The 25,499-nt window shown below is 32.8% G+C and overlaps 2 non-coding genes across 2 annotated transcripts; both read right to left on the bottom strand.

Moving 5' to 3' along the window:
* Positions 1 to 15,221: 15,221 nt before the first annotated feature.
* On the bottom strand, positions 15,222 to 15,316 carry LOC121211613 (small nucleolar RNA snoR8a). The gene has a single exon (XR_005906832.1). It is a non-coding gene; the product is annotated as a small nucleolar RNA snoR8a (small nucleolar RNA).
* A 42-nt stretch (positions 15,317 to 15,358) lies between these two features.
* LOC121211615 (small nucleolar RNA snoR126) lies at positions 15,359 to 15,478 on the bottom strand. The gene has a single exon (XR_005906834.1). It is a non-coding gene; the product is annotated as a small nucleolar RNA snoR126 (small nucleolar RNA).
* Positions 15,479 to 25,499: the final 10,021 nt, after the last annotated feature.

The raw sequence follows: 25,499 nt of genomic DNA, 5'->3' as shown, positions 1-25,499 counted from the left end.
TTTTAATTTGATAGCTAAGAGAGTGAAATTTCCATGTATCATGAATTGGGGGTCTTTAAAGGGAAAATATACCCTTAAAATAAAGGTGGCCGACCATAGGGGGCAAAATGAGGCATGTTGACTAGGTTAGGTAGGTTTTGGTGACAAAATTGGTTAAAATAAAATATAATAAAGAGAGAATGATATTTTATTTTCTCTCATATTCTTCCCACCGTTCATACCAGCAAAAGAGGGGTTTTTAAGCTTCAAAAATTTTAGCAACTCACAAGTGATTTTGATTATTTTCTTTGATAATTTTTGCACTTTTAGAACCCTTGTAACATAAGCTTTCAAATGAGGGGACTATTTTACAAAATGGTTGAAAGTATAGGGTTTTACCATGTGTGTGTGCATGTCCTTTTTTGAAATTTTATGGAAGAAAATGAGTTATGGTAGTGTAATAAACAACTTTTGTGAAGTAATTTCCATGAAAACGCTAATTAAGGACCATTTTGCATAAGTTGTAAAATAGGTGATAAATGTGTGAAATAATGAGGATTGTAGGCTACTTTTAGTATAAAAAGTGATCGTCTAGGTTTGGTTAGTGAGAAAATGTGATAAAAATCGATTTTCGAACCTAGGGCTAAAATGGTAATTTTACAAAAGTCTAGGGGCAAAATGGTCACTTTGCTCAATTTTAAATTGTTAAGTATTTAGATTAATAAAATGATTAAAGTCATAAATTTTTATCATTCTAGATCAAGAATTACAAAATCTGAACCTAGATTGGGGAAAAACAAAGCAAGTGGACTAGGCCGAACAAGTCACCACATTTTGAGTACCGAGGTAAGTTTTATGTAAATAATACAACTACATTGTTATTATATGTGTTTGAATTGATATAGCATAAATTTCTTAATTGTGGTATTGAAGATACATGATGATAATTGAGATAATAGAACTCCTGGGTGAACCTTAGGAACAAATTAGATATTCGTGCCATGATATTTGGGTCATTTGTGCGCTAGTGTAAGACATGTTTGGGACATGCTTTGGCCACATTATGAGAGCCAGTGTAAGACCATGTCTGGGACATGGCATCGACATTACACCCTATGTTTGAGGCTTAATAAATATCCGATAGCATTCCAAATGGTTCAACGGTGAGAGTCACCGTTTAAGTTAAACAAGGAAAGTATAACCATGTTGTGAGTGGTACAGGTACCTATTAGAAATGTATGAGATGTGAGCTCAATATTTTCTATGTGAAATGTATTGGCTAGTGATGAGTATGTTGTGCTTATGCCTACTTAAGTACTATGAGCATGATGATGAATGGTAAAGTTGTTATATTTATTGCATACAACTTACTAAGCTTTATGCTTACCTTAATTCTTTCCATTTTCTTATAATGCTACCTAATTAGCTCGTGGATCAACAGACGTCGGAGGCATCGATCACGTTATCAATCGAAGCACTTGGTATAGTTAGATCTATTTATTTTGATTATGCAATGTATAGGACCCTGACTTTATGATTTTGTGTCATTGTTAATTGGCCAAATGTGTTGGCTTACTTTAGCATTTTGATTCATTTTGTATAAGGCCATGGAAATGGCTAAAGTTAAAAGTTGTTATATGAATACAAGAAGTTATTTCATGAATGGGTAATTTGTTGGTTGTTTTAGTAAGTATGAAATGTGTAAACGCCTTAGATGTCGTTGTTGGATTAAAGAATCATATTATAATGATCTTTCGCATGATAGATGTTGTTATTTTGTGTTTCAGGGTGGCAAAGGGCTTGATAAATAGCCCTATGTTGTCCACAACACACGGGCGTGTGTGACACACGGCCAGCCCCATAGGCGTGTTGTCCGACCGTGTGTCCCCTACACATAAATATTTCAAGTTAGTATACATGGTAGTAAACACACGGGCAGAGACACGGCCGTGTGGAGGACACGGCCTCTGGCCATGGGCGTGTGCCTTGGCCGTGTACCCCTTATTGGATGCTGATGTCAGAAACAAAATGTCAAGGTTTTTAGACACTGGCTAGGACACGGGGGTGTCATGGCCGTGTGAGGGACACGGGCATGCGTCAGGCCGCGTGAAAACCCCTGTATGTTTAAATTTGGAATTAAATTCACACGGGTATGGGACACGGGCGTGTCCCTAGATGCTTAGGCCGTGTGTGTCACACGGGCCATCAGCATGGCCATGTTATAACGACCACATGGGCGTGTGCCTTGTTTCAAAAATCATTTTTATTTAGTAGGTTTAAGGACCTAAGTTGGTTCCAAACGGTTTTCAAGAAAAGTTTGAGGCCTTTTAGGCCCACTTTAAGGAGTTTAAACAGAGTTCGAAAGAGTTTTAAATTTGATCAAGTCTTGGTGACTCGGAAATGATTGTACGCATGTGGTTAAGTATGGTAATGCCTAGTGCCCAGTCGCGGCCTTGGACTCAGGTAAAGGGTGTTACAACCTCTACCATAGCCTCTTGTACCCCATCCGTGAGTACCTCTTGTGCTCATTGTCTAAGCGTGTTTATCTAGTATTAGCAGTTTTATGTATCAGTTTGCAGTTCCAGTGTTTATTAACAGATATTTTATGAAATCAGTATCAGAAGTATAAAGTTTGTTTCGTGCATCGCAGTATCAATCCATGTCTATCAGTTTTACTACAGTCTCAGTATATACTAACTATAACAGTTTTAGTGAAAAACATTTAACAATTATAGAGAACTTACAGAATCGGCACCAGAGACTTGATGTACCACACGTTCAGTAAAACATTTCAAAATATTTCAAATCATTTGAAAGTAGTTCATTAGAAATTCAAGTTTTAAAAGCCCAAATCCACAGCCGAGTTTTGCAACCTGACTCTGATACCACTAAATGTAATAACCCAAACTCGGCCTGGACACTATGGCTGAATCTGGCGATGTCACATAAAAGTGTGTACGGAATTAGTCTCGTTTGCTAAAAAAATTCATTTATCCGTTTAGAATTCGCCAGTATCTTCTATTAATTCTAAAATCATGATTTTATTTTAGTTGTTAGTTTGCAAAACATTATACGTTGCGAAAGCTTTTAAAAACAGTTCGCTTCCTCTTGGGTATTTTGTTCAAACATGCATTTCTTTCGAAAACCCAAATTTTTACCTACTACTAGCAGCCATAATCATAAATAGTATAAAACCCATATTTAATCCAAAATCCGTAGAGGCCATATTACATAAAATTTACCCAAAATAAAATTTAAAGCCATAGATAAGTACGAGACAAAGCCAAATGGGTTGTGTGGCCACCATCGAGTCCTCCGCTGCACCAAACCACCTATGCCTGTGGATTACCTGTATGGATAAAATAGTAGGGTGAGTTTACGAAAACTCAGTGTGATCCCCAAAATACAAACAGATAAACACAGTCTAGGCTTAAGCCCTTTTCAGTACAAAATCGGTCATGCAGTAGGGCCTTGGCCCATTACAGTATCAATAATCAGTATAGTCACAGATATGCAATATCAGATCCTACCCAGCCAGCCTCTACACTCCATCTTCATCTAACCCAACACTTTATGTGGGGATATAATCAACCCACCTAACCCTACACTCCTAAAAGTACCAAATACGGCACTAATAGTGGTTTGCAACTAGACTGCCAGTATTAGGCTCGAAGCCATCAGTAAGTCGCAGCTGTGCTGCCAGTATATTAGACTTAAAGCCTTTTAGTACACTTCCTCCACATATATATCATCCCATCCCCATGCAATGCAACATACAGTCATGGCATGCTATCACAGTGTCATGCATATAATCAGTACGGTATTACAATCATGTTCAGTAAACAGTTATGCATACGTCATTCAGTCAATTAGGGATCAAAGCATTGCTTACCGACCCCACGTAAGGTTTACAGTTGTCTCGGGCGACCCGTGCAACCTTAGCAAACAAATCAGTAAATTGGGCTCACACGCCCCAATGATCTGCCCGTGTGGGCCCATACTCCAGTGTGGCCCAAACGGCTCAATTTGGCCTTGGCCGTGTAGATCACATGGCCCGGCCCAGAATCCTACACGCCATTGTAGTGCACCCATGTGGCCCACACGGCCACCTAACCGTCACATGGCCATGTCTGGTGTGCACGGCCTGGCCTTGTCGACCACGCACCTGTGTTCTGTCACACGGCCTACCACACGAGCCACCACATGCTCGTGTGGCATCGATAGTAAGCTTTTTAGGCTTTTTACTGAGCCCATTTTCTATGTTTCGGGTATACACCTAGTATCGATTGATGTAAATACATTCTTCGAGCACTCTGAAACCTAAAAGTGATCAAGAAGCACGGATTAATAGCCTAAAAAATCCAATTAAAACAAACCCCAATCGAGATACTTATAATTGATCGACAATCACTTACCCTCGTTCGAACAATCGAAGTCCTACTGTCTTAAACCGTTGAGGAACGATCACCAGCCCATTGGTTAATACCTACAAACTAGCTGGAACCCTTTTTTAAACAATATATAAAAGAATAGTCTAAACCAATCAAATACTGAAACTTATCGAATGCGCAAAATAGCCGTTAACCCAGAAAGAAGCAGAACAAAATTGAAATAGGAAAGAAATTGAAGAGAATAGATGTGGACAAGATGGAAATTCGGCAAGGAGAAAGGAAAATCAAAAGTCAGAATTTTGAAAGAAAGGAGAGAATGTGCCAAATTTTGCCAAAAAGAAATCAATAAGAAAAATATTCTGATAACTCCCATTAACCCTAATTCCTTAATTTTCTCTACAAACTCCCCACTACCCAGAATTCTAACGCCACTCAAACTCCTCTCTATAACCGCTTAAAAATAAAGCTGAGGGAATTGAAAACAAAATCTCCAACACACTTGATACTCCACTTAGCCACCAGACCAACAGGCCCATTCTGATATTAACTTACTAACATTTAAACTTAAGCCTACTGGACAAGAGTAAGGCTTTATTCATTTTAAAAATAAAAATTTTGCTCAAGTCAAGGCTTGAACTTGGGACCTCACACACACTGCCAGAACACTTAACCACTAAAGCAGATACACACTTGTGTCACATTTTTAACAGAATCAAAAGATATAAATTTTGGGGCGTTACAGCGCCTGCCATGCCCACGAGTACCATAGCTACGAGTTCCATGAGCACTCATCGTATTCAAAATTTATCTACATTACGAAGTTTTATAAATCAGTTTTAGTATTTATTAGCAATATTTGATGCTTCAAATAATTATCAGAACTAGTTTCAAAAATTTCAATCTCTAACTAACTATATGCAGTTTTAGACAGTTCAATGTTTTCTAACTACAATATTTCTAAGTTAGAAGTACTTATAAGATCGACGCCAGAGACTCGATACACCACATACTTACTTTTCAGATTGCAAAAAAATTAAACTTTGCTCGTAAACCAGTTTTTACAAATAAATTTTGAACTCAAAATTTCATAGCCCGAGTTTGACAACTTGGCTCTGAAACTATTAAATGTAACAGCCCAAATCTGACCTATACATTATGGTCAAATCTAGAAGTTTTATGAAGAAAATTTTTAAAAAACCCAACTTTTTTATCATTCGCAAATCATCGTAACCGTTGTTGTTTAGTATGTCCGATTTGTTTGGAAAACTTATTGATATACTTATTTGATTTAAAATCGTGACTAGTTTATGCCTTTTTACTAAACCGAATTTTTGAAGCAGAGTTTCTTTAAAATGTTATATTTTGGCAAATCAAATTGTTTATTGGAAATCGTTATTTCAGAAAAATTGTCGTTTTCAGAAAAAACCATTTTATCAGTTGTTACGCCTAGAAAACCAAAATAAAACCCAAAACCAAAAGCAATCCCAAAAAGTCCAGAAAGTCCCAAAATTACAAAACTCTCAAAAACCAAAAAAGGTTAAACTAATTTAAAAAGAATTAAATTTTACAGAAATGTGGTCACCATTGAGCTTCCATCGCATCGACCTGCCTAAATCTAAAGGTTACCTAAACCAAAAAAAAACAGAGAGTGAGTTTTAAAACTCTGTGTGTAATGTGTATATAAACAAAAATTCATATTCAAACTTATGCAGAACAGATACAAAGGTAAACCTTTCACATATTAAAAATTATACAGATGTAAATATGCAAAATCCTACCCCGTTCCTCTACACACCAACTCCGACCATCGCATCACACCACGTGGTGTATAAAACACCCACCTAATCCTACACATCGCATAGTGTCTATATGACACTTTTCAAAATATCACAACAGTGCTGCCAGTATATTGGCGAGATATCGCCTCATAAAAAAATACTATATCCACATAAACATATCCTACCCCATAGCCAAATATAAACAGAATATCAGATAAAATAGATTAACAGATATCAAAATTAACATATCAGGCAAACTCGTATAACAGATACTACACATGCTTATACATAAGAAAACAGATCATACATACCGTATTTCATAATACTAATGTTATTGTTATTTACTTCAATTTCAATCTAACAGAGTAGCATATTTCATGCTTTAAGGCTTATACCATACATATGAACCTTACAGAAGGCCCACAATCGATCGAGTCAACATGTACGACCCTAGAGAAAATTTTTGAAATTTGGGCCCACATGCTCATATGGCTTGCCCATGTGGGTCTACACGCCCAAAATAGACATATGGCCTCACACACAGCAGTCACACACGGCTTACCACACGGCCAGACACATGGTCGCGTGGCGTCAACATGCCCAATTTTTGGCTTTCACCAATCGTCTTTTTCGAGTTTCTCATTACACACCTGGCTCGATTTTGACGCAAAAGCTCCTGCGAGATAACCAGAACCTTAGACGAATCAACGCTTCTAAAAATCTAACTCGTCGAAGGATTAAACACTTACTATGATTCTCAAATTACCCCAACTACAGACCAATCACCCTCCAAAAATCTGTTCGAAGAACGTAAGGTCAATCAACCCAAACCGAAAAGAAAGAAAGGAAAAAGAAATAAAGGAAATGGACAAGAAAAAGAGGAAAAAGAAATGTACGTGGAAGTTGATAGAGGAACGTGAAACTGGAAGGAAATTTTTGAAAAAGAGAGAGAAAAAATCAAAATAAAATAAAACACTATCCCAACTCCTGGACTAACCAACCACAATCTAACAAAATCTGACCCAGTAACCTTATTCAACTACTTCAAATATCAGTTCCATCCAACTTCTACTACACATCTGGAACATACTCACAGAAGCAAAAATTAACATCCTTCGCTCACACGGGGGTTCAAACACAAGACCCTAAGGTAAGCTAACCACCTTACCACTTGAACCAATAGGTTCATTCTGGTATGAGTTGACCGAAAGTATAATATAAAGCCCAACCTGTGACATCCCTAATTTGACCCTAGTCGGAAAGTAGTTTCAGGACCACAAAACCGAGTCATAAAAATAATTAACCGACATATTTGATGATTATTATATATGAATATGCATGTGTGAAAATTTCATGCTTAAATTTTGTTAATAGTATGTGAAATTTATTAAATAGGACTTGTGTGAGAAAAATTAGAAATGTGCTAGGTAAATGTTAAAGTGGCCTATTAATGCATGTTATAAAATGCTTGTACTTGCATGTCAAATATTCCTTTTTGTTTATAGTGGCCGGCCATGATGAGGAATTTATATTAAAAATAGACATAAATAATTACTTATGATGGTTGTATAATTTTATATTGTTAAGGAATAAAAAAAAGGGGTGATAAAAATAAAGCTCCATTCTTGTTCATCTTGGCCGAAGGAAAGAAAGAAAGGGAGGGAAGAATTTTTGTCACTTGAGTCATTAAGGAGGTTAGTATATTATGTTAAATTGTGAAATTTTAACTTGTTTTAGGTAAATAATCATGGTTCTTACTTAGCCCATGCTAAAATTTGTAATTTTGATGGATGATTGGAGCATTCGGCTAGGGTATAAAGGAAGGAATTTTGGTTGTTTCATCTAAGTATTGATGATGAATGTGTTGTGGAAAGAAATTGGTCTTCCTAAGAATATGATTTGTGAATGTTTATATTAGTAATAGTCGAAATTAAAGAGGTTTGATGTCTTGAACAAATGTTGTTTATATGTTTTGAATTAAGTAAAAATTTATGTTTGAACACTTAAGGATTTGGCATTGTTCATGACTATTTTATTTAGAATGTGATTTTGAATATTTCGAATATTGGAATGTAAGTATATGTGTGATCGGTCATAGGAATTTGATATGAAGTTTTGTTAGGTGAGTGATGAATGGCCGAATGAATTATATACATTGTAAGGATGAAATTTGTATATAAATTGTGTATGTGTGATTTTATTAGTTAATGGCGTTTTGGCATTATATTTTGTTATGTGTGCATTCGGACTTTAGGGGTAATAAGATGAAGTTAAAAGGTTAAAGAAGTTTCTAAGGCTTGTTAAGTTATTGTAGCCATTGCCGATTGTATAATTGGTTAAAGGAAATTTCAAATCGTCCATGTATGAGTATATGAGTTGATTATTAAATGAGTATTCGGCAATATTTATAATAATGAATATGAGAGTGTATATATATACATGTTGTGCATAACTTGAGTAATCGACTAAAATATATTTATATGTATGTTAATGCCTTATGTATACGCCTTGTGTCAGTGAGACATTCGAATATAAATATGTATTAAAGTTACATATATAATTGTTTAATGTGACTTATCAAGTACACAAATTTGAAAATGAATGATAATAGACTTAAGTGGTCAATTGATTCAAATGAATTGGTTTTAAAATGTATATGGATGCCGTATGACTATGTTTGATTGGGAAGTAAATTTGTTTGATTTAGCTCAAGAGCTTAGAGGATCAAAGTTGGATAGGGGAAAGGAAAAAGTAATCGAATAGCCGTTGAAATTGTTCGACAACATCCGAGGTAAGTTTCTAGCATATAAGTTTAGTTATAATGAAGAATGATATGGAATACGGGTAAAGATGGGACTATGAATTGGTGTAATTACCTATAGTAAAATGATAAGGAATAAGTTACTTCTATGAGCCTTAGCCGATTTGTTATTAGAAAAGTGATATTTAAATTATGATTTGTATGTGATAATAAGAAGTACTTATATATGATGGTATGTTTGAAACTCAAATGCTAAGTTCTTAAGTGTTTGGACTTGGAAATTTAAGAGCAAATTGTAATAATCTGCTTAGGACAGCAGCAGTAGCGTGATTCTGAAAATCACCATAAATTGTTGGAGTGGAATTAGAGACTGAATAAAATATGTAATCAAATCTAAATGAGTCTAGTTTCTTATAAAATAAACAATGTAAGCAAAGGAATTTTCTATAGAGAGATATTTAAAGTTGTGTGTGACAGTGTCAGAATGAATCTGAAATCCCCTGTTCTGTTTTTAGAAAATCATTATAAATAGTACAAAAATTGTTATAAGATAAAATTTATATTCTTAGACTCCTTAATGAGTCTAGTTTCAAATGAAATAAACAAGAACATATTTTGAAATCTGTACAATAAGAAATTTGATTCGTAGTGAAGAGTGGTCAGTATAGTCGATCAGTGAAATAGGGGAAACTTTATGAAAATTCTAGTTTTGATTGGCCAAACCAAAAATCATGAAAATTTTATGGATAGAATATATATGAGTCTATTTTTGGGGAAAATTTACGGAACTTCATTTGGAGTTCCGTAGCTCCAGTTACAAATAATCTAATGATTGTTGCTCAAGAAAACAGCTTGTAGTGAATCTGTGATTTTGTTGTAAACATTGATGAAACTAATTGAGTTGCTTATAAGCTATTGCTGAATTGATGCACAAGATAAATATATAGGTGGTGAGGCCAAAATGGCTAAAATTTAAATGTGTGCAAGTTATCCGAATGGCTATTTTATAAACTTAAGCAATGTATATGTAATATGTGTTGATAGTTTTATAAATTGAAGGTGTAGTGACTTATATGTTGTTTAGCCGAATGGTTGTCATGAGAAGAATGTAAGTCATGTGTGTATTTTCTTATTTAGTTGGAAGTTTATTGAAAGGGATATATATATAGATATATATATAAATATGTATTAAAGTCAAATGATATTAGGACATGAAGTTAAGGTATACGCTATATGCTTATATTCGAATGAGGTTAATGAATTACAATGGTGATAGTTTGTGTGAAATGTGGTAACATGTGATTATAGTGTTATGTTTTATTTGAAATATTAATGTGAATATGAACTAAAGAACTAAGCTCCTAAATACATATATACATTTAGGTATGTGCACGAAATGAGTGCATATGATTAAGTGGTTAGAGGTATTGAAAGATTGAATTGGTAATTGGTAACTATGGAAACGGTAAGTGTACAAAGGTTAAGTATATGGTAAGTGATACTTACTTGCTATGTGAATTCGATTTCGTTTGTATTACAAATGTACTTGGGGAATCACTTATGAGATGGTTATAAGTTGTATTCAACGAGTATTGACTCTATCAAATTGTTTATGTAATATGAAAACATGAATATGTGTTTCCAAATATGGAAACCGAATGTGATTATAGTGTTATGTTTTAGTTCGACTAATTAAACTAAACAAAAATACCATTGATGTTTTTTTAAATGCGAAGGGGTATATACTCTTAAATTTGGATGAAATAGATGAATTACATGTGCATACATAGGGTTTAATCTATTTGACCGAATGGTGATATATCTTGACATTTCAAAACGTGATTTGTGTAAGGCTTAATCTTAAGCGACTTAGTAATAAATCAACAATTACGGATGTTCAGCACATTAAGTTGGCCAGGTATGTATTATGTACTTGTGTAGGCTTATTAAGCCCATCGAGACTTCACTTAGATTTTGTGTAAGTTATAAATGTATTTAATCCAGCAAAGTTAATTGTTTTACTTAAGACTTACTAAGCTTTGAAAGCTTACTCTGTTGTTACGTTTCTCTGTTTTATAGATTGTCAAATTTGGCCTTTGCTCGGGAATCGTCAACAACTCGTCACACTATCACTATCCACTGTTTGGTACTGCTATGTTTTGGATTATTTTATGGCATGTATAGACTAGACTAGTAGCAGAATAATATTCTGGTTAATGTATATAAGCCATGCGAAAATGGCATCCTTTAAATGTGTACTTATAGAAGTCTAATTTTATCCCTGGCTGTATTTAGCATTTATCTAAATGAATGATCTTTATTTCAAGAAAAAGTTTAAAATTTTACTGTTCTGACATGAGTTACAAGTCTGGTAATACCCCTTTCCTATTCCGACAACGGTTACGGGATAGGGGTGTTACACAACCACTTAGGGATAAGGCTAGGAACAAAAAAATAACAGAATTTACAAAAGTAGGACTTGAATCTAAGGCCTCAAACACACACTCATATCACTTAACCACTGAAACAGATACTCATTTATGACAAAATTCATAAAACAGAGTTAAATAAATTAGGGTGTTACAATGTCATATTTGGTTATGGGTGAATTAAATAACAAGTTTTGAATGAAAAACCACAAAGCCCGTTGTATTAGATTTGTTCCATTCATTGAAGTGAATTTAGCAATATAGAAAGACATAAACTTGGATGTGGACACGGTAAGTTGCTCTACAATAATATTAGTAAAAAAGGGTAGTCATAATAATTTTTCTCATCACCAGAAGTGAAAAATGAAGATATTATGGACATAGATAATAAGGCTAATATTGAAATTTAAATTAATAATTTCATCGTATATTTCGGCTTTTAATTATCCAACACATTTAGAAAATGAAAATTGAATTCACTTTCTAAATGAGAAAAATGAAGACGTAAGATATAAAGCACGACTTGTAGCACAAGAATTTTTGCAAAGGCCCGGCATTGATTACAAAGAGACCTTGACATGCGTCTAATGGATGTTGATAGAGCCTTTTTGTTTGGGTCACTTCATAGTGAAATTTCTATAAAAATCCCTAAAGGATTTAAAATCTCAAAAGGATACAGAGTTCCATAAAAAAATTGCTAGATAAAAATGATTCAATTTGTCCATGTGTCTTTACAAAAAGGTCTTGATCAAATTTTGAGATTATTTTTGTTTATTTTGATGATCTAAATATTATTGGAACTCTTGAAGAGCTTTAAAATGCAATAAATTGTTCAAAGAAAGAATTTGAGATGAAATATTTTAGGAAATATTTTTTTTTCTTGGCCAGCAGATCGAGTATTTAAATGATTGAGTTCATGTCCATCAGTCAAGTTATATGGCAAATATATTAAAGAAATTTTACATGATTAAAGCATATCCATTGAGTATCCCGATGGTTGTATGATCATTAGATGTGAATAAAGATCAATTTTGTCCTTGCAAAAAATGATGAAAAGTTTCTTGGTCTTGAAGTATCATATCTAAGTGCCATAGGGGCATTAATAGATCTTGCAAACAACACAAGCCTAATATAGCTTTCGCTATAAACTTGCTAGCAAGATTTAGTTCTTCTCCAACAAGTAGAAATTGGAATGGAATTAAACATGTATTTAGATATCTCAAAAGGACCATTGATATGGGGTTATTTTATTCAAATAATTCAAAATCCCTCTTAATTAGCTATGCTAATGCTAGATATTTACCGGATCCACATAAAAGTCAATCTCAAACAAGATATTTATTTACATGTGGAGGCACTGTCATATCATGACGTTCAACAAAGCAAACATTACCTGTCGCATCTTCAAATCATGCAAAAATATTTGCAATGCATGAGGCAATTTAGGAGTGTGTTTGGCTAAGATTATTGACCCAACATATCCAGAAAATATGTAATTTGCCTTTACAGGAAAAGATATCAACTATCTTATACGAAGATAATGCAACATGTATAGCTCAATTGAAGGGTGGTTATATTAAAGGTGAAAAAATGAAACATATTTCACCAAAATTATTCTTCACCCATGATCTTTAGAAGAAAGGTGATATAGAAGTTCAAAAATTCGTTTTAGTGATAATTTAGCAGATATTTTTACCAATGCATTGTCAACTTCAACATTTGAAAGCCTACTAGACAAGATTGGAATGGGTTGACTCAAAGATATAATGTGGTATTGCTATTAAGGGGAGTTTAAAACAAGTTGCTTAATGTATGTGTTAATGAAACACTTAAGTAAACTTCATTTATATGTGTTGTATTGAATGACAATGACTTATAAATAAAACCATTGTATGAGTGAAAATGATAAACGAGAAAATTCTCTATTGATTTGATCTATTGTTTACCTTAAGTATTCTTTTATTTGATTATTTTATAACACTTTAATTAATGTCACGTTCATATTTGGATAAACCATAACTAAGACCACTAAACTATTAGTAAGTTTATGTTTTGATTAGTCAACTTAAAAAAGTTACAAAAAGTCACTGAACTATTATGATAGTTTTCATTTAAGTTATTAAAACTATTCAAAAGTTTTTTATTTAAGTCATTGGAATGCTAAGGTTTTTTTTTTTAAAGTTCAGCTAGTAAACTCCAATCGACAATTTGACGATCATTATGCTAGATTAATACTCATCGGCGAGTAGAAGAACATACATTAGCTCCAAATCAATCTAACAGTCAGTGTTAGAAATTGGAGAAGAAAATTGTTTGAATTTTAGTTCATAGAATCATAATATTCAAAGTTGTTTAATGAAAAAAAATTAAATTGTAAAAGAAAAAGGAGATGAGAGCATTTAATTTGTGTAGGTAAGAGGTGTGAACAAAAATCATTAAAATTTTTTAAATAATTGAATAATTATTTTACAACTGATTAAAACCGACTAACCAGAATATAAGTTTATTAATAATTTATTAATATTAATAACATCTTTCTTTTCTAGTAATTGCTTGGGGGTTGATGAATCCATTAATTAATACAGGATCATATTTCATTGCCCTTCAAAACACAGGCTTGCTTTTTACCCGTAATAAGTAGAGGTGAGTAAAATTCGATTCAATTCGAAAAATTCGATAAAAAATTAAATTTTGAATTAAATAGTTCAAGTTATTTGAGTTAACCAAGTTATTAGGGACAACTCGAATAAAAAATTAAGTTTTTAGTTTAACTCGAATATGAATTACGTAATTCGAGTTATCCGAAAATTCGAATAAAAAAATGTAAAACTACGTTATTTTGATAAATGTTTACCTTTTCTAAAGTTAAAAATCAAAATTATTAAGTTAAAAAATAAAATAATTATATTGTTTATATAATTAAATAATCTTGTACTTCATCTACTGGTTAAATATTTGGTTCATGTAAACGTAACATTGAGTATAAATATTATGATTCATTAACTTAACTTAACTCAAATTTTTTTCACTTGATTTGATTCAAAAAATAATTCAAATTGAGTTCGATTGTTAAAATATAATTCATCAACTCAACTAATTCAAATTTTTTTAATTTAATTTGAGAATATTCACCCTAATAACAACCTCGTTCTAATTATATTGTGATTCTTACAAAAAAAATAAAAATTCATGTTCGTAATTGTCTTGCAAAAAAATCCAGTTTCCTCCATCACCTCTAGGGTTTTCTTCTTACTTTCTTAATTTATCTATTTACTAGTTTTTTTTTTTCTAATCATAAATTACAAATGAAAGAAGTTGATACAAGAGACTCAACCAATGCTACTTTATATTAATTTAATTTATAATAAATATTGTAATTTATAATACTTTAATTTAATTTCTAAATTCATTATAATTTGAGTTCTTTTATTGTTTTTAAAAATTTTTATATCTATTTTCAAAATCAATAAAACGTTAAAAATCTAAATTTGTTATTGCCTTTCATTGAGGATCATGATTATTAGCCTTGATGATCAATAGTAATTAATAAGGATATTAAAAAGCCTTAATTTTTTTTTGTAATAGGATATTAAAAAAAACATTTATCTAAAAGAATGAATGAATAATTTAAAATGAGATGATATTTACAATTTCTTTTTTTTTAAAATTACAGGAAAATAACATTTTATATGACTTATTTTTCTAAATATATTTATATAAAGCTTTAAAAAAAACAAAAAACAAACATCTAATGTATCAAATATTCAACAATTTAAATCCCAGAGAGTAGAAACAGGGAGTGAAATCCAAAGCCCAAGCTTGGATTTGCTTACAGTTCCCACTTCCATATTAAAAACTAAACTCAGAAAAAAAAAAGGGAGTGGAGAGCTCAGATTCTATGGGTGTAATAAGAAGTCTATCATGCCCAAATTGAGCAAAATCAGAACGAGGAATTATGTTTATAATCATCGCCATCTCCATATTCTCCAGCCACAAATCAATGATACCAAAAACAAAAAATAGGCTCAGACACGCACAAACGCTGTCATCACAGAGCTGTTTGGTCCTTAAATTCATACAAATTCAAGAAATTGAAAATTCGAATCAGAATCGAGAAACGTAAATCTGTCATCACTGCCATAATTTCCACACAACTTTAACTAAATTTCCATTAAATATAAAGAAAAAGAAAATATTTTTAAAAAAATGAAAAAGAGAACAAAACCGAGACCGAGAGAGTCGAGATGTGGCTGAGGGAAGAGTTTCTTTGCATTTTATAGCCGTGAAACCCTAAATCTAAGTGTTTTTAGGGTTTGGGGGTAAATGACGATGTTGTCCTTCTTCTTTAAGGATGGGATGGTTCTGAGCAAAGGCCCAATAAATACTCTAGTCCATCCAGCTTTATGAAAATAAAATACATTGCACCCACTTATAAAAATAATAATTTTTTTTAAATATTTTTTTGGTAAACTATACCCTTAATCACTTTAAATAAGTTGTTTTTATTCTGATCATCTCAATTTTTTTATTAATTGGGTCACTCAATTTTTTTATCAAAATGATCTTCATTGTTAAATAGTAATAGAAAACTAATGATGCATTTGTATGAAAAAAAATTTAGGTTACTATAATAAGAATGGCTCTTATTTAGAATAATTGACGGGTATTTTATCTTAATTTTTGAGTGACTAATATAAAAATACACGGTTAGTCTTCCATTACCATTTAATTGTAGAATGACCAGTTTCTTTAGATAACCAAATTAACCAAATAATAATAATAATAATAAAGAACTACTCATATTTAAAACAACTAAATAGTAATTTACCTTTTAAAAAAAGTAGATTTTTAAAAAGCATTTTTTTATAAAAAAAATTATAATTCTTGATAAATATCGATAGTGTTTTAAACAAGTGTTTAAACTCTCTCTGGCCAAAAGAAAAACAAGTGTTTAAATTTAGCATATATAATTGAAGTATATTGTTAGAATTAAGTGACCTGAATCTTTATTTAAATAAAATACAGTGGTAAAATAAAATAAAAGAAGAATCCATATAATTACACTTCTTTTATTTTATTTTAGAATAAAGTTTTTTAAACCTTATTAAATTCTATCTATTTGATATTGATTAGAACAAGGTGTTTCAGTCTTACTAGAATATGGCTTTACAAGCCTATAAATAGACATAGTTTATTCCTCTTGTAACAATTTTTGAATTCGAAATAGTGAATTTTCTTCTCCTCTGCCCGTGGTTTTTTCCCGAAAGGGTTTCCACGTAAAATTTGTGTGTTCTTTACTTTATTTTCACAAATTGGTATCCGAGCTTCCGGATTGTTCATCTCGATCACAGTAATGGCGTCTTTGAAGTATGAAATTTCGTTGTTGGATTGTAACACTAGATTTGTGTTGTGGCAGATCAAGATGCAAGCAGTTCTTGCACAGATGGATCTGGAGGATGCCTTGCTAGGGATAGATAAGATGCCTTCGACTTTAACAGATGAAGAGAAGAAGCGTAAGGATCGAAAGGCGTTAAAACAATTACATCTGCATTTGTCCAACAAAATTTTTCAGGATATGATGAAAGAGAAGACCGCCTCTGCATTATGGAAGATGCTAGAACAAATATGTATGTCGAAAACTCTAACAAGTTGCATATGAAGCAGCGTCTTTATGCTCATCGTTTGGAGGAAGGTGCATCTGTACACGAACGCTTAACAGTGTTTAAAGAAATTCTCTCAAACTTGGAGGCCATGGAGGTTCAGTATGATAAGGAAGATCTAGGGTTGATTCTACTTTGTTCGTTGCCTCCGTCTTATTCAACCTTTAGAGACACGATTTTATATAGCCGTGAGTCTCTCATAGTTGATGAGGTTTATGATTCTTTAACCTCCTATGATAAGATGAAGCATCTTGTGGTTAAACCCGACTCTCAGGGAGAGAGTCTCATTGCTCGTGGGAGACAAGATCGGAATGTTGATAATGATCGTGGAAGGACACAGGAACAGAATCCTTACAGTAAATGTAAGGGTAGATCGAAGTCTTCAAACAGAAGTAAAACTTGTAACTTTTGCAAGAAGAAAGGGCACATTAAATCTGAGTGCTATAAGCTATAGAGCAAGATTAAAAGGGAGGCTGCGAATCAAAAGGGAAAACAACCAGAAAATTTCGGTGAAGCTGATGTTGTAGAAGACTACAGTGATAGTGAACTTCTAGTCACTTCTGTCAATGATTCTAAAGTAAGCGAAGAGTGGATACTTGATTCAGGCTGCACCTTCCACATGAGTCCCAATCTGGATTGGTTTACAACTTACGAAACAGTGTCTGAAGGTGTTGTTTTGATGGGAAATAATGCTTCGTGTAAAATTGCAGGTGTTGGAACAATTAAAGTTAAGATGTTTGATGGAATTGTCAGAACACTTAGTGATGTGCGACATGTTCCAGAATTGAAGAGAAATTTTGTAACAGCCTAATTTTCAGTGGTATCGGGAATAGAAATTTGAGATCACTAAATCCGACGGGTGAGTTGAAAATTTAATAAATTATACCTATGAGTCAAATGTGAATATAAAAGCATTTTTGAATTAGTGAATTTGGTGATTTAAAAGAATTAATTAGATAAATTGGGTCGAGAGTGAGGTATCGAGACCTCGACTTCATAAATCGAGCCATAAATATTTTTAGAAATATTTATGGAGTGTTGGTGAGATAGTAATAAAATTTAGTCAAAAAATTTTAACGTTTGGGTAGTTAATTAAATAAAAAGGACTAATTTGAAAAGGGTGTAAAAGTTGCTAAAAGGATTAACTAGCTCAATTGTCAAATGAGTAAGGACCTAAAGTGCAAATAAGCCCAAAGGAGATATTTTGGGCGGCAATAGCTGAGAAAAATCAGGAAATGGGTGAAATAAGGGCAAAATTGGAAAATTGACTAAATTGGCTAAATAAAAATGGGACTAAATTGGAATATCTAGAATTCTCTTCATTTCTCTTCATATTCATCAGCTGAAAAATAGCCATGGAGGAGGGTTCAAGCTGGTTTTCATACTCTAGCTTCATGTAAGTTTAATTCTTGCTTTCTCCTTGAAATTTTTATGTTTTTGGACTTTTACAATTGGGTCCAACTACTATTTCATTAGTTTTTGATTCCATGTCTAATTTTTGAAGTTGTTATGGATGAGTGCTGGAAGTATATGATGATTTGGCATGGAATTAGGGCTTTAAATTGCTTATATTATGATTTTATTGAAAGAATTGAATAGAAAGTGAATGTTTGGGACCTAATTGTAAAAGAGTTTGAAGTTAGAGTTTTGTGTGGAAATTTTAAATTTCAATAGTTATGAAATAACTTATAATGTCTATAAAAAGTATTAATTGAGAAAATTATCCTAATTGAGGGGTTAATTGAGCAAGGAGTGAATTGTATGAATTGTGAAATTTGGGGCAAAATGGAAATCAACATTTTGCACTAAAACTGTTTTGGGCAGCAGCAGTAGTTTAACTTTGAAAAATCACCAAAAATTTTAGAAATCGAATTAGAGAATGAATAAAATATGAAATTAAATCTTATTAAGTCTAGTTTCTTATAAAAGAAATTATATAAGCAATAGAATTGTAAATCATGAGATATAATAACTTTTGTGAGACAAGGTCAGAATGATTTAGGGTTCCCCTGTTCTAAATTTGGAAAATCATAAAAAATTGGATAAAATTAATTAGAGGCTTAAATTTATATGTTTAGAATTATGAATGAGTCTATTTTCAAGAGAAACAAACTAGGACATCATTCGAATCTTGTACGAGAAGATAATTATTTTTTAGTGAAGAAGGGTTGGAACTGTCAGACAGCAGAACAAGGGAGACTTCAATGAATAAAATGTATTAATTGGCCCAACCAAAAATTATGAAATTTTTATGGTAAGAATAAATATGAGTCTAGTTTCTGGAAAAATTTATGGATATTAATTTTGAGTTCTGTAGCTCAAGATAAAAATAATTTAGTGACTATGACACAGATGGATAGCTTGAATATTAACATAAGTAGATAGTGAAAATTATGGATAATGTTACCTACAAGTGTGTTGTTTATACTAAGGATGTGGATGGAGAGGAGGAGGAGGAGGAAAATATACAAAAATATATGAATGACTCATGTATAAATTGATCACATGCCCGATTATAATCGATAAGTGTTGGATTAGAAATGATATAATGTTTTATTTGGTATATTTATTATGAAATTATGATTATCGTTATAATACAAAAATTGAACTTGTGAGTTTATATGGCTAAATTTTAGTGATTATTTGTTAATTTTATGAATTTCATGATGTATTATTTCATATGTATTGATGATAAAATCGTGAATAATGTAAAAGCATGAAAATTGAATAAATGATCAAATTGAGCGTTTCAGTTCAGTGACAAGATGAATTGAAGGAAAAGACTATGGTTGGACCATGGCAACAAGTGATAAGTGATAGCTTCGGCTACACTTATCTGATCAAGGAAAAGTGAAAGTGATAAGTTATAGCTTCGGCTACACTTATCTGATCAATGACAAATGACAAGTGAAAAGTGGTAGCTTCAGTTACCTAATCAGTGAAAAGTGGTAGTTCCAGCTACTTGATCAGTGAAAAGTGGTAGCTCCGGCTACCTGATCAGTGAAAAATGGTAGCTCCGGCTACCTGATTAGTGAATAGTGGTAGCTTCGGCTACAAGTGACAAGTGACAAGTGATTTCCGTATAAGACCATATCTGGGATATGGCATTGGTGTGATATATGCTACTGTATAAGACCATATCTGGGATATGGCATCAGTGAGATATGTGATTCGTGTAAGACCATAGCTAGGCTATGGCATCGATATATGAATATGTGTAAGACCATAGCTGGGCTATGGCATCATTATGTGAAGATGTGTAAGACCATAGTTGAACTATGGCATCGAGAAAACAAAGTACTCAATTCCGTAAGACGTTCACTAATTTGATAAAGTTTGGTAAGTGTTACATGGAATTATGTGATACAAGGAAGTACAAGTTGATAAGATACGAGTATAGAACTTGGTTGATAAATGAATTCATTTGTGATTATATAATTGTTCATCTTGAATGTACTGTCCATATGATAATTCAAATGTTTTAATGAATAAAATTCCGATATGGAAAAAATTGAACACGAGACAAATAATTATGAAATTGAACTCGGAATTCATGAAAATGACGGTTATTGATATATGGAGACATGAGACATTGATATATGAATATGGAAAATGTTTGATAAATGTGTTTATTCATAATTATAGAATTATATACCTCATGTGTACTATTTGCATAAAGATGACATTTCAAATACTTTGGTTATTTAAGCTTAAATATGAAATAGTCTGAAATCAAGATAAGTTGTTATGAAAATATATTTAGATTACAGAGATATGGCTGATATATGTTATATGATTACATAATGTGAAATTATGTATATATATATGAGAAATTGAATGAGAATTAAGCCCATACACGTTTCTTGTTATTTATATGAAGTGTACGACTGACAAGGGTGATGAAGTTATAAACAGAGAGTTACACGGGTTGAAAACAAGAGCATGTGACTCTCCAAAGTGTGAAAATTTTCTAAGAGTTGCAAAAGTTTCATATGTTTACGGTTTGGTCCCGAACCACCCTGAATGTATGTTTTGGGCCCTGTAGGCCCATATAAGGGACGTTAAACATATGTATGAAAGTTTTTAATTTAGAAAAAATTTTGTCGCTGATTTTTTTACATGATTGATCATATTAAGTTTGGTAATGCCTCGTACCCTATTCTAGGCTCGGAATACGGGTAGGGGGTGTTACAAATTTAATTTCGTTGAGTACTTTTAATTCAAAAGTGTATAGATACACAGCTAAAAGTGGGGTTTTAAAGATTTCCAAAGGTTCTCTTGTTGTGATGAAAAGGCAAAGAAAGATTGCCAAGTTATATGTTTTGCAGGGTTTTACTGTTACTGGTGATGCAGCTGTCGCTTCCTCTTCCTTGTCAGATGATGATATTACAAAACTTTGGCATATGCGCCTAGGGCATATGAGTGAGAATGGTATGGTAGAATTGAGCAAAAGAGGACTTCCTGATGGGCAAGGAATTTGCAAACTAAATTTCTATGGGCACTGTGTTTTTGGGAAGCAAAAGAGAGTTCGATTCTGTAACGCCCCCACGCCAGAGACCGTCGCCGGAGTCGAGTATGAGGTGTTACTAAGCTTAATTTAACATATTTAGAACTTTGGATTATTTATTTCTACATTCACAGCTTTTAAGCTACTTGCATCACAGTCACAAGAAAAATCATATCTCGAGTTACGAAACTCGAAATCAAGATCCGTAAATTTTCCCTAAATCTAGACTCATATACCTATCTACTAATTTTTTCTAGAATTTTTGGTTGGGCCAATTAGTACAGTTTATTAGTTAAAGTTACCCTTGTTTCAGGACTTGACTGGTCTGACCTCTGTTTACTACGAACCCCATTTCTCTCTGTACAAAATCCATATGACTATGAGGTTTATTTCTCCTGAAAGTAAACTCAATAAGGTTTCTGAGAATATAAAATAAACTACCTAATTATATCTTTAAAATTTATGGTGAATTTCTAAAGTTGGAACAGGGGATTCAGAAACTGCTATGACCCTGTTTCACTAAAATTCAAATATCTTGTAACATATAATTTCTTTACCTGTTTCATTTGTTTCATGTGAAACTAGACATAATAAGCTTCAATTTGATATGTAGTCCATCACTAAGTTCAATTTCTATGATTTTTAGTAAATTTTTAAACTCGCGCCAGTGTTGCTGCAGTATTCTGTTTATGGCAAATTTCATCCCTTTTATGAGTTTTTATGCACTAAGTATCTTAATAATTTTCCTTAACATCAAATATAATCTAAACTAAATATTTTCATAATTTATCATTATCAAGCATTTCCTCAATCATTCCATCACCATACCATAAGATCATTTACACAAAAAAGGTATATTGCTATACATGCCATACTTAAATTTACAAGCCATTACCAAAAGTCTTCCGGATAGTGTGACTGAGCCTTCGGCCTATCCCGACTCCTGAGCTGGCTTGTCCAAAACTACAATGAGTAAGAAGGAGGGAGTAAGCATAAATGCTTAGTAAGTTCATATGCAAATAATAAGTAACATAACAAACAGTCATACCAATCAACATTAGCATGTATCACTAAAACACATATCACATTTTTAATCATTTTTCATCATCTTATTACCTTATCGTGGTTGTATCAATACTCAACCCGAGGGTTAAATACATACCTATCCAAAATATCCATTTCACATCACTTACCAATACGTCTCTTTACATCTCGAATATTCCTCCATTTGAGTAGAACTTTACCCGTTGAACACATCGGAATATAATTCGGATACATGGATAACTTGCACATAAGTGCCATATATGCAATCAAGCAATCATGTAACCCGCCCATAAGCGAACTCAGACTCAACTCAACGAGCTCGGGCGTTCGCATCCATAAGTGAACTCGGACTCAACTCAACGAGTTCGGATGCCTAGTTACATCTCACGAACTCGGACTCAACTCAACGAGTTCGGACATTCGCATCCATAAGTGAACTCGGACTCAACTCAACGAGTTCGGATGCTCAACCATCCTAGTGACATGTCACTTGTATCCTAATCTATTCCTAAGGTTCAAACGGGCTTTTTCCTTGAACACTTATCCTTGCCGTCTTCCGTAGAATGCCGAAATCAATACTCGGTAACAATTATATTTAACAAGTAGCTCGCATAATTTACATATTATTTGAAATTAACCACAAAGCATACATTTCATAATTAAATTCAGCATAGCATATAATTAACATCAATAACTTAAAAATAACAATTATGCTACTTTATTTACACATGAACTTACCTTGGTACCAAAATACAAAGATTTTGCAATTTAGTCCACAATCTTTTCTTTTCCTCGATTGAGGTCGATTCCACGTCTTTCTTGATCTAAAATAACACATTTAGCTTATTTAATACTCACATTATCAAATTAATCCTTAACTCAAATTTTGGCAAAATTACAATTTTACCCCTAAACTTTTGCATATTTACATTTTTGCCCCTAGGCTCGGGATTAAATTTTATTCCTTATTCTTATGTTTTACAACATGTTGATCACTTTTCTCTTCTATAGCAACATCAAATTCTCACTCTAACATGTACTTGTGACTATTAGGTATTTTTACCGATTAAGCCCTTTTACTCGTTTTTGCTTAAAATCGAGTAGTACAAGTTGTCTAACATAATTTAAAACTTCATATTCTATCATAAAACATCAAAATACACAAATTTCACCTATGGGTATTTTTCCAAATATAAACCCTAGGTTAAATTATTGCTAACATAAGCTTTATCGAGTTACCGGGATCTCAAAAACGTAAAAATCATTAAAAACGGGGCTTGGAATCACTTACTATGGAGCTTGGAAGCTTGAAACAAACCCTAGCTATGGAGAAACCTTGAAATTTCGGCCTAATGAAGAAGATGGACAAAAATTGGCTTTTAATTTTGTTTTTAATTCATTTTAATAACTAAATGACCAAAATACCCTTACTACTAAACTTTCTAAAAATTCCTTCCATGTCCTAATTTTGTCCATGAACTTAAAATTGGTCAAATTGCTATTTAAGACCTCCTCATTAATATTCCAAAACAATTTCATACTAAAAACTTCTAGAATGCAAGTTTTGCAACTTATTCGATTTAGTTCCTACTTTCAATTTAAGCACTTTAGGCATAGAATTTCATCACGAAATTTTCACACAATCATGCAATCATATCATAAACCTCAAAATAATTATAAAATAATTATTTCTATCTCGGATTTATGGTCACGAAACCACTATTCCGATTAGGCCCTAATTCGGGATATTACAACTCTGCCCCCCTTTAAGGATTTTGGTCCTCGAAAATCTTACCGGTAAACAGATGTGGGTATTGATTTCTCATAGTTTCTTCGGATTCCCATGTAGCTTCTTCTACTCCATGCCTTTGCCACAACACCTTCACAAGTGTAACATTTTTATTCCTTAGTTGTTTGACCTCTCGAGCTAAAATCTTAATCGGTTCTTCTTCGTAGGTCATATCTGGTTGTAGTTCAATTTCTGTCGGTGAAACTACATATGAAGGATCCGAACGATACCGACGTAACATAGATACGTGGAATACATCATGAATCTTCTCTAATTCAGGTGGTAATGCTAGCCGATATGCTACCGGTCCAACTTTTTCAATTACTTCATACGGCCCAACAAAACGCGGACTTAATTTGCCCTTCCGTCCAAATCTAAGGACTTTCTTCCACGGAGTCACCTTTAAAAATACTTTATCACCAACTTGAAATTCAATGTCCTTTCGCTCTAGGTCTGTATAAGATTTCTGTCTATCTGAAGCAGCTTTCAAACAATCTCGAATTATCTTCACTTTTTCTTCAGTTTCTTTTATTAGATCAACTCCATAAATCTGATTTTCCTTGAGTTCAGTCCAATACAATGGCGTTCGACACTTACGACCATATAATGCTTCATAAGGTGCCATTTTCAAGCTCGTCTGATAACTATTATTGTAAGCAAATTCCACCAACGGTAAGTATCTTTCCTAACTTCCTTGAAATTCCAATACACAACATCTAAGCATATCTTCAAGAATCTGAATTATTCTTTCTGATTGTCCATCAGTTTGTGGATGAAAAGCAGTACTGGAATTTAACTTCGTACCTAACGCGTCTTGCAACTTTTGCCAAAACCGCGAGGTAAACCTTGGATCTCTATCTGAAATAATCGATAATGGTATTCCGTGTAATCTAACAATTTCTCTAATATACAGTTCAGCCAACTTGTTAAGAGAATAGTCCGTACATACCAGGATAAAATGAGCCGACTTAGTTAATCTGTCAACTATTACCCAGATGGCATCTTTCTTTCCCGGAGTCAATGGCAATCCTGAAACAAAATCCATAGTAATCCGATCCCATTTCCATTCAGGAACCATAATAGGCTGGAGTAATCCTGAAGGTACTTGGTGTTCAGCTTTCACCTGTTGACAAATTAAGCATTTGGACACAAACTCTGATA

This window comes from Gossypium hirsutum, chromosome A12, assembly GCF_007990345.1.
Source record: "Gossypium hirsutum isolate 1008001.06 chromosome A12, Gossypium_hirsutum_v2.1, whole genome shotgun sequence".
NCBI classification, from domain to species: Eukaryota; Viridiplantae; Streptophyta; class Magnoliopsida; order Malvales; family Malvaceae; genus Gossypium; species Gossypium hirsutum.
This window is presented reverse-complemented; position numbering and strand designations above follow the sequence as displayed.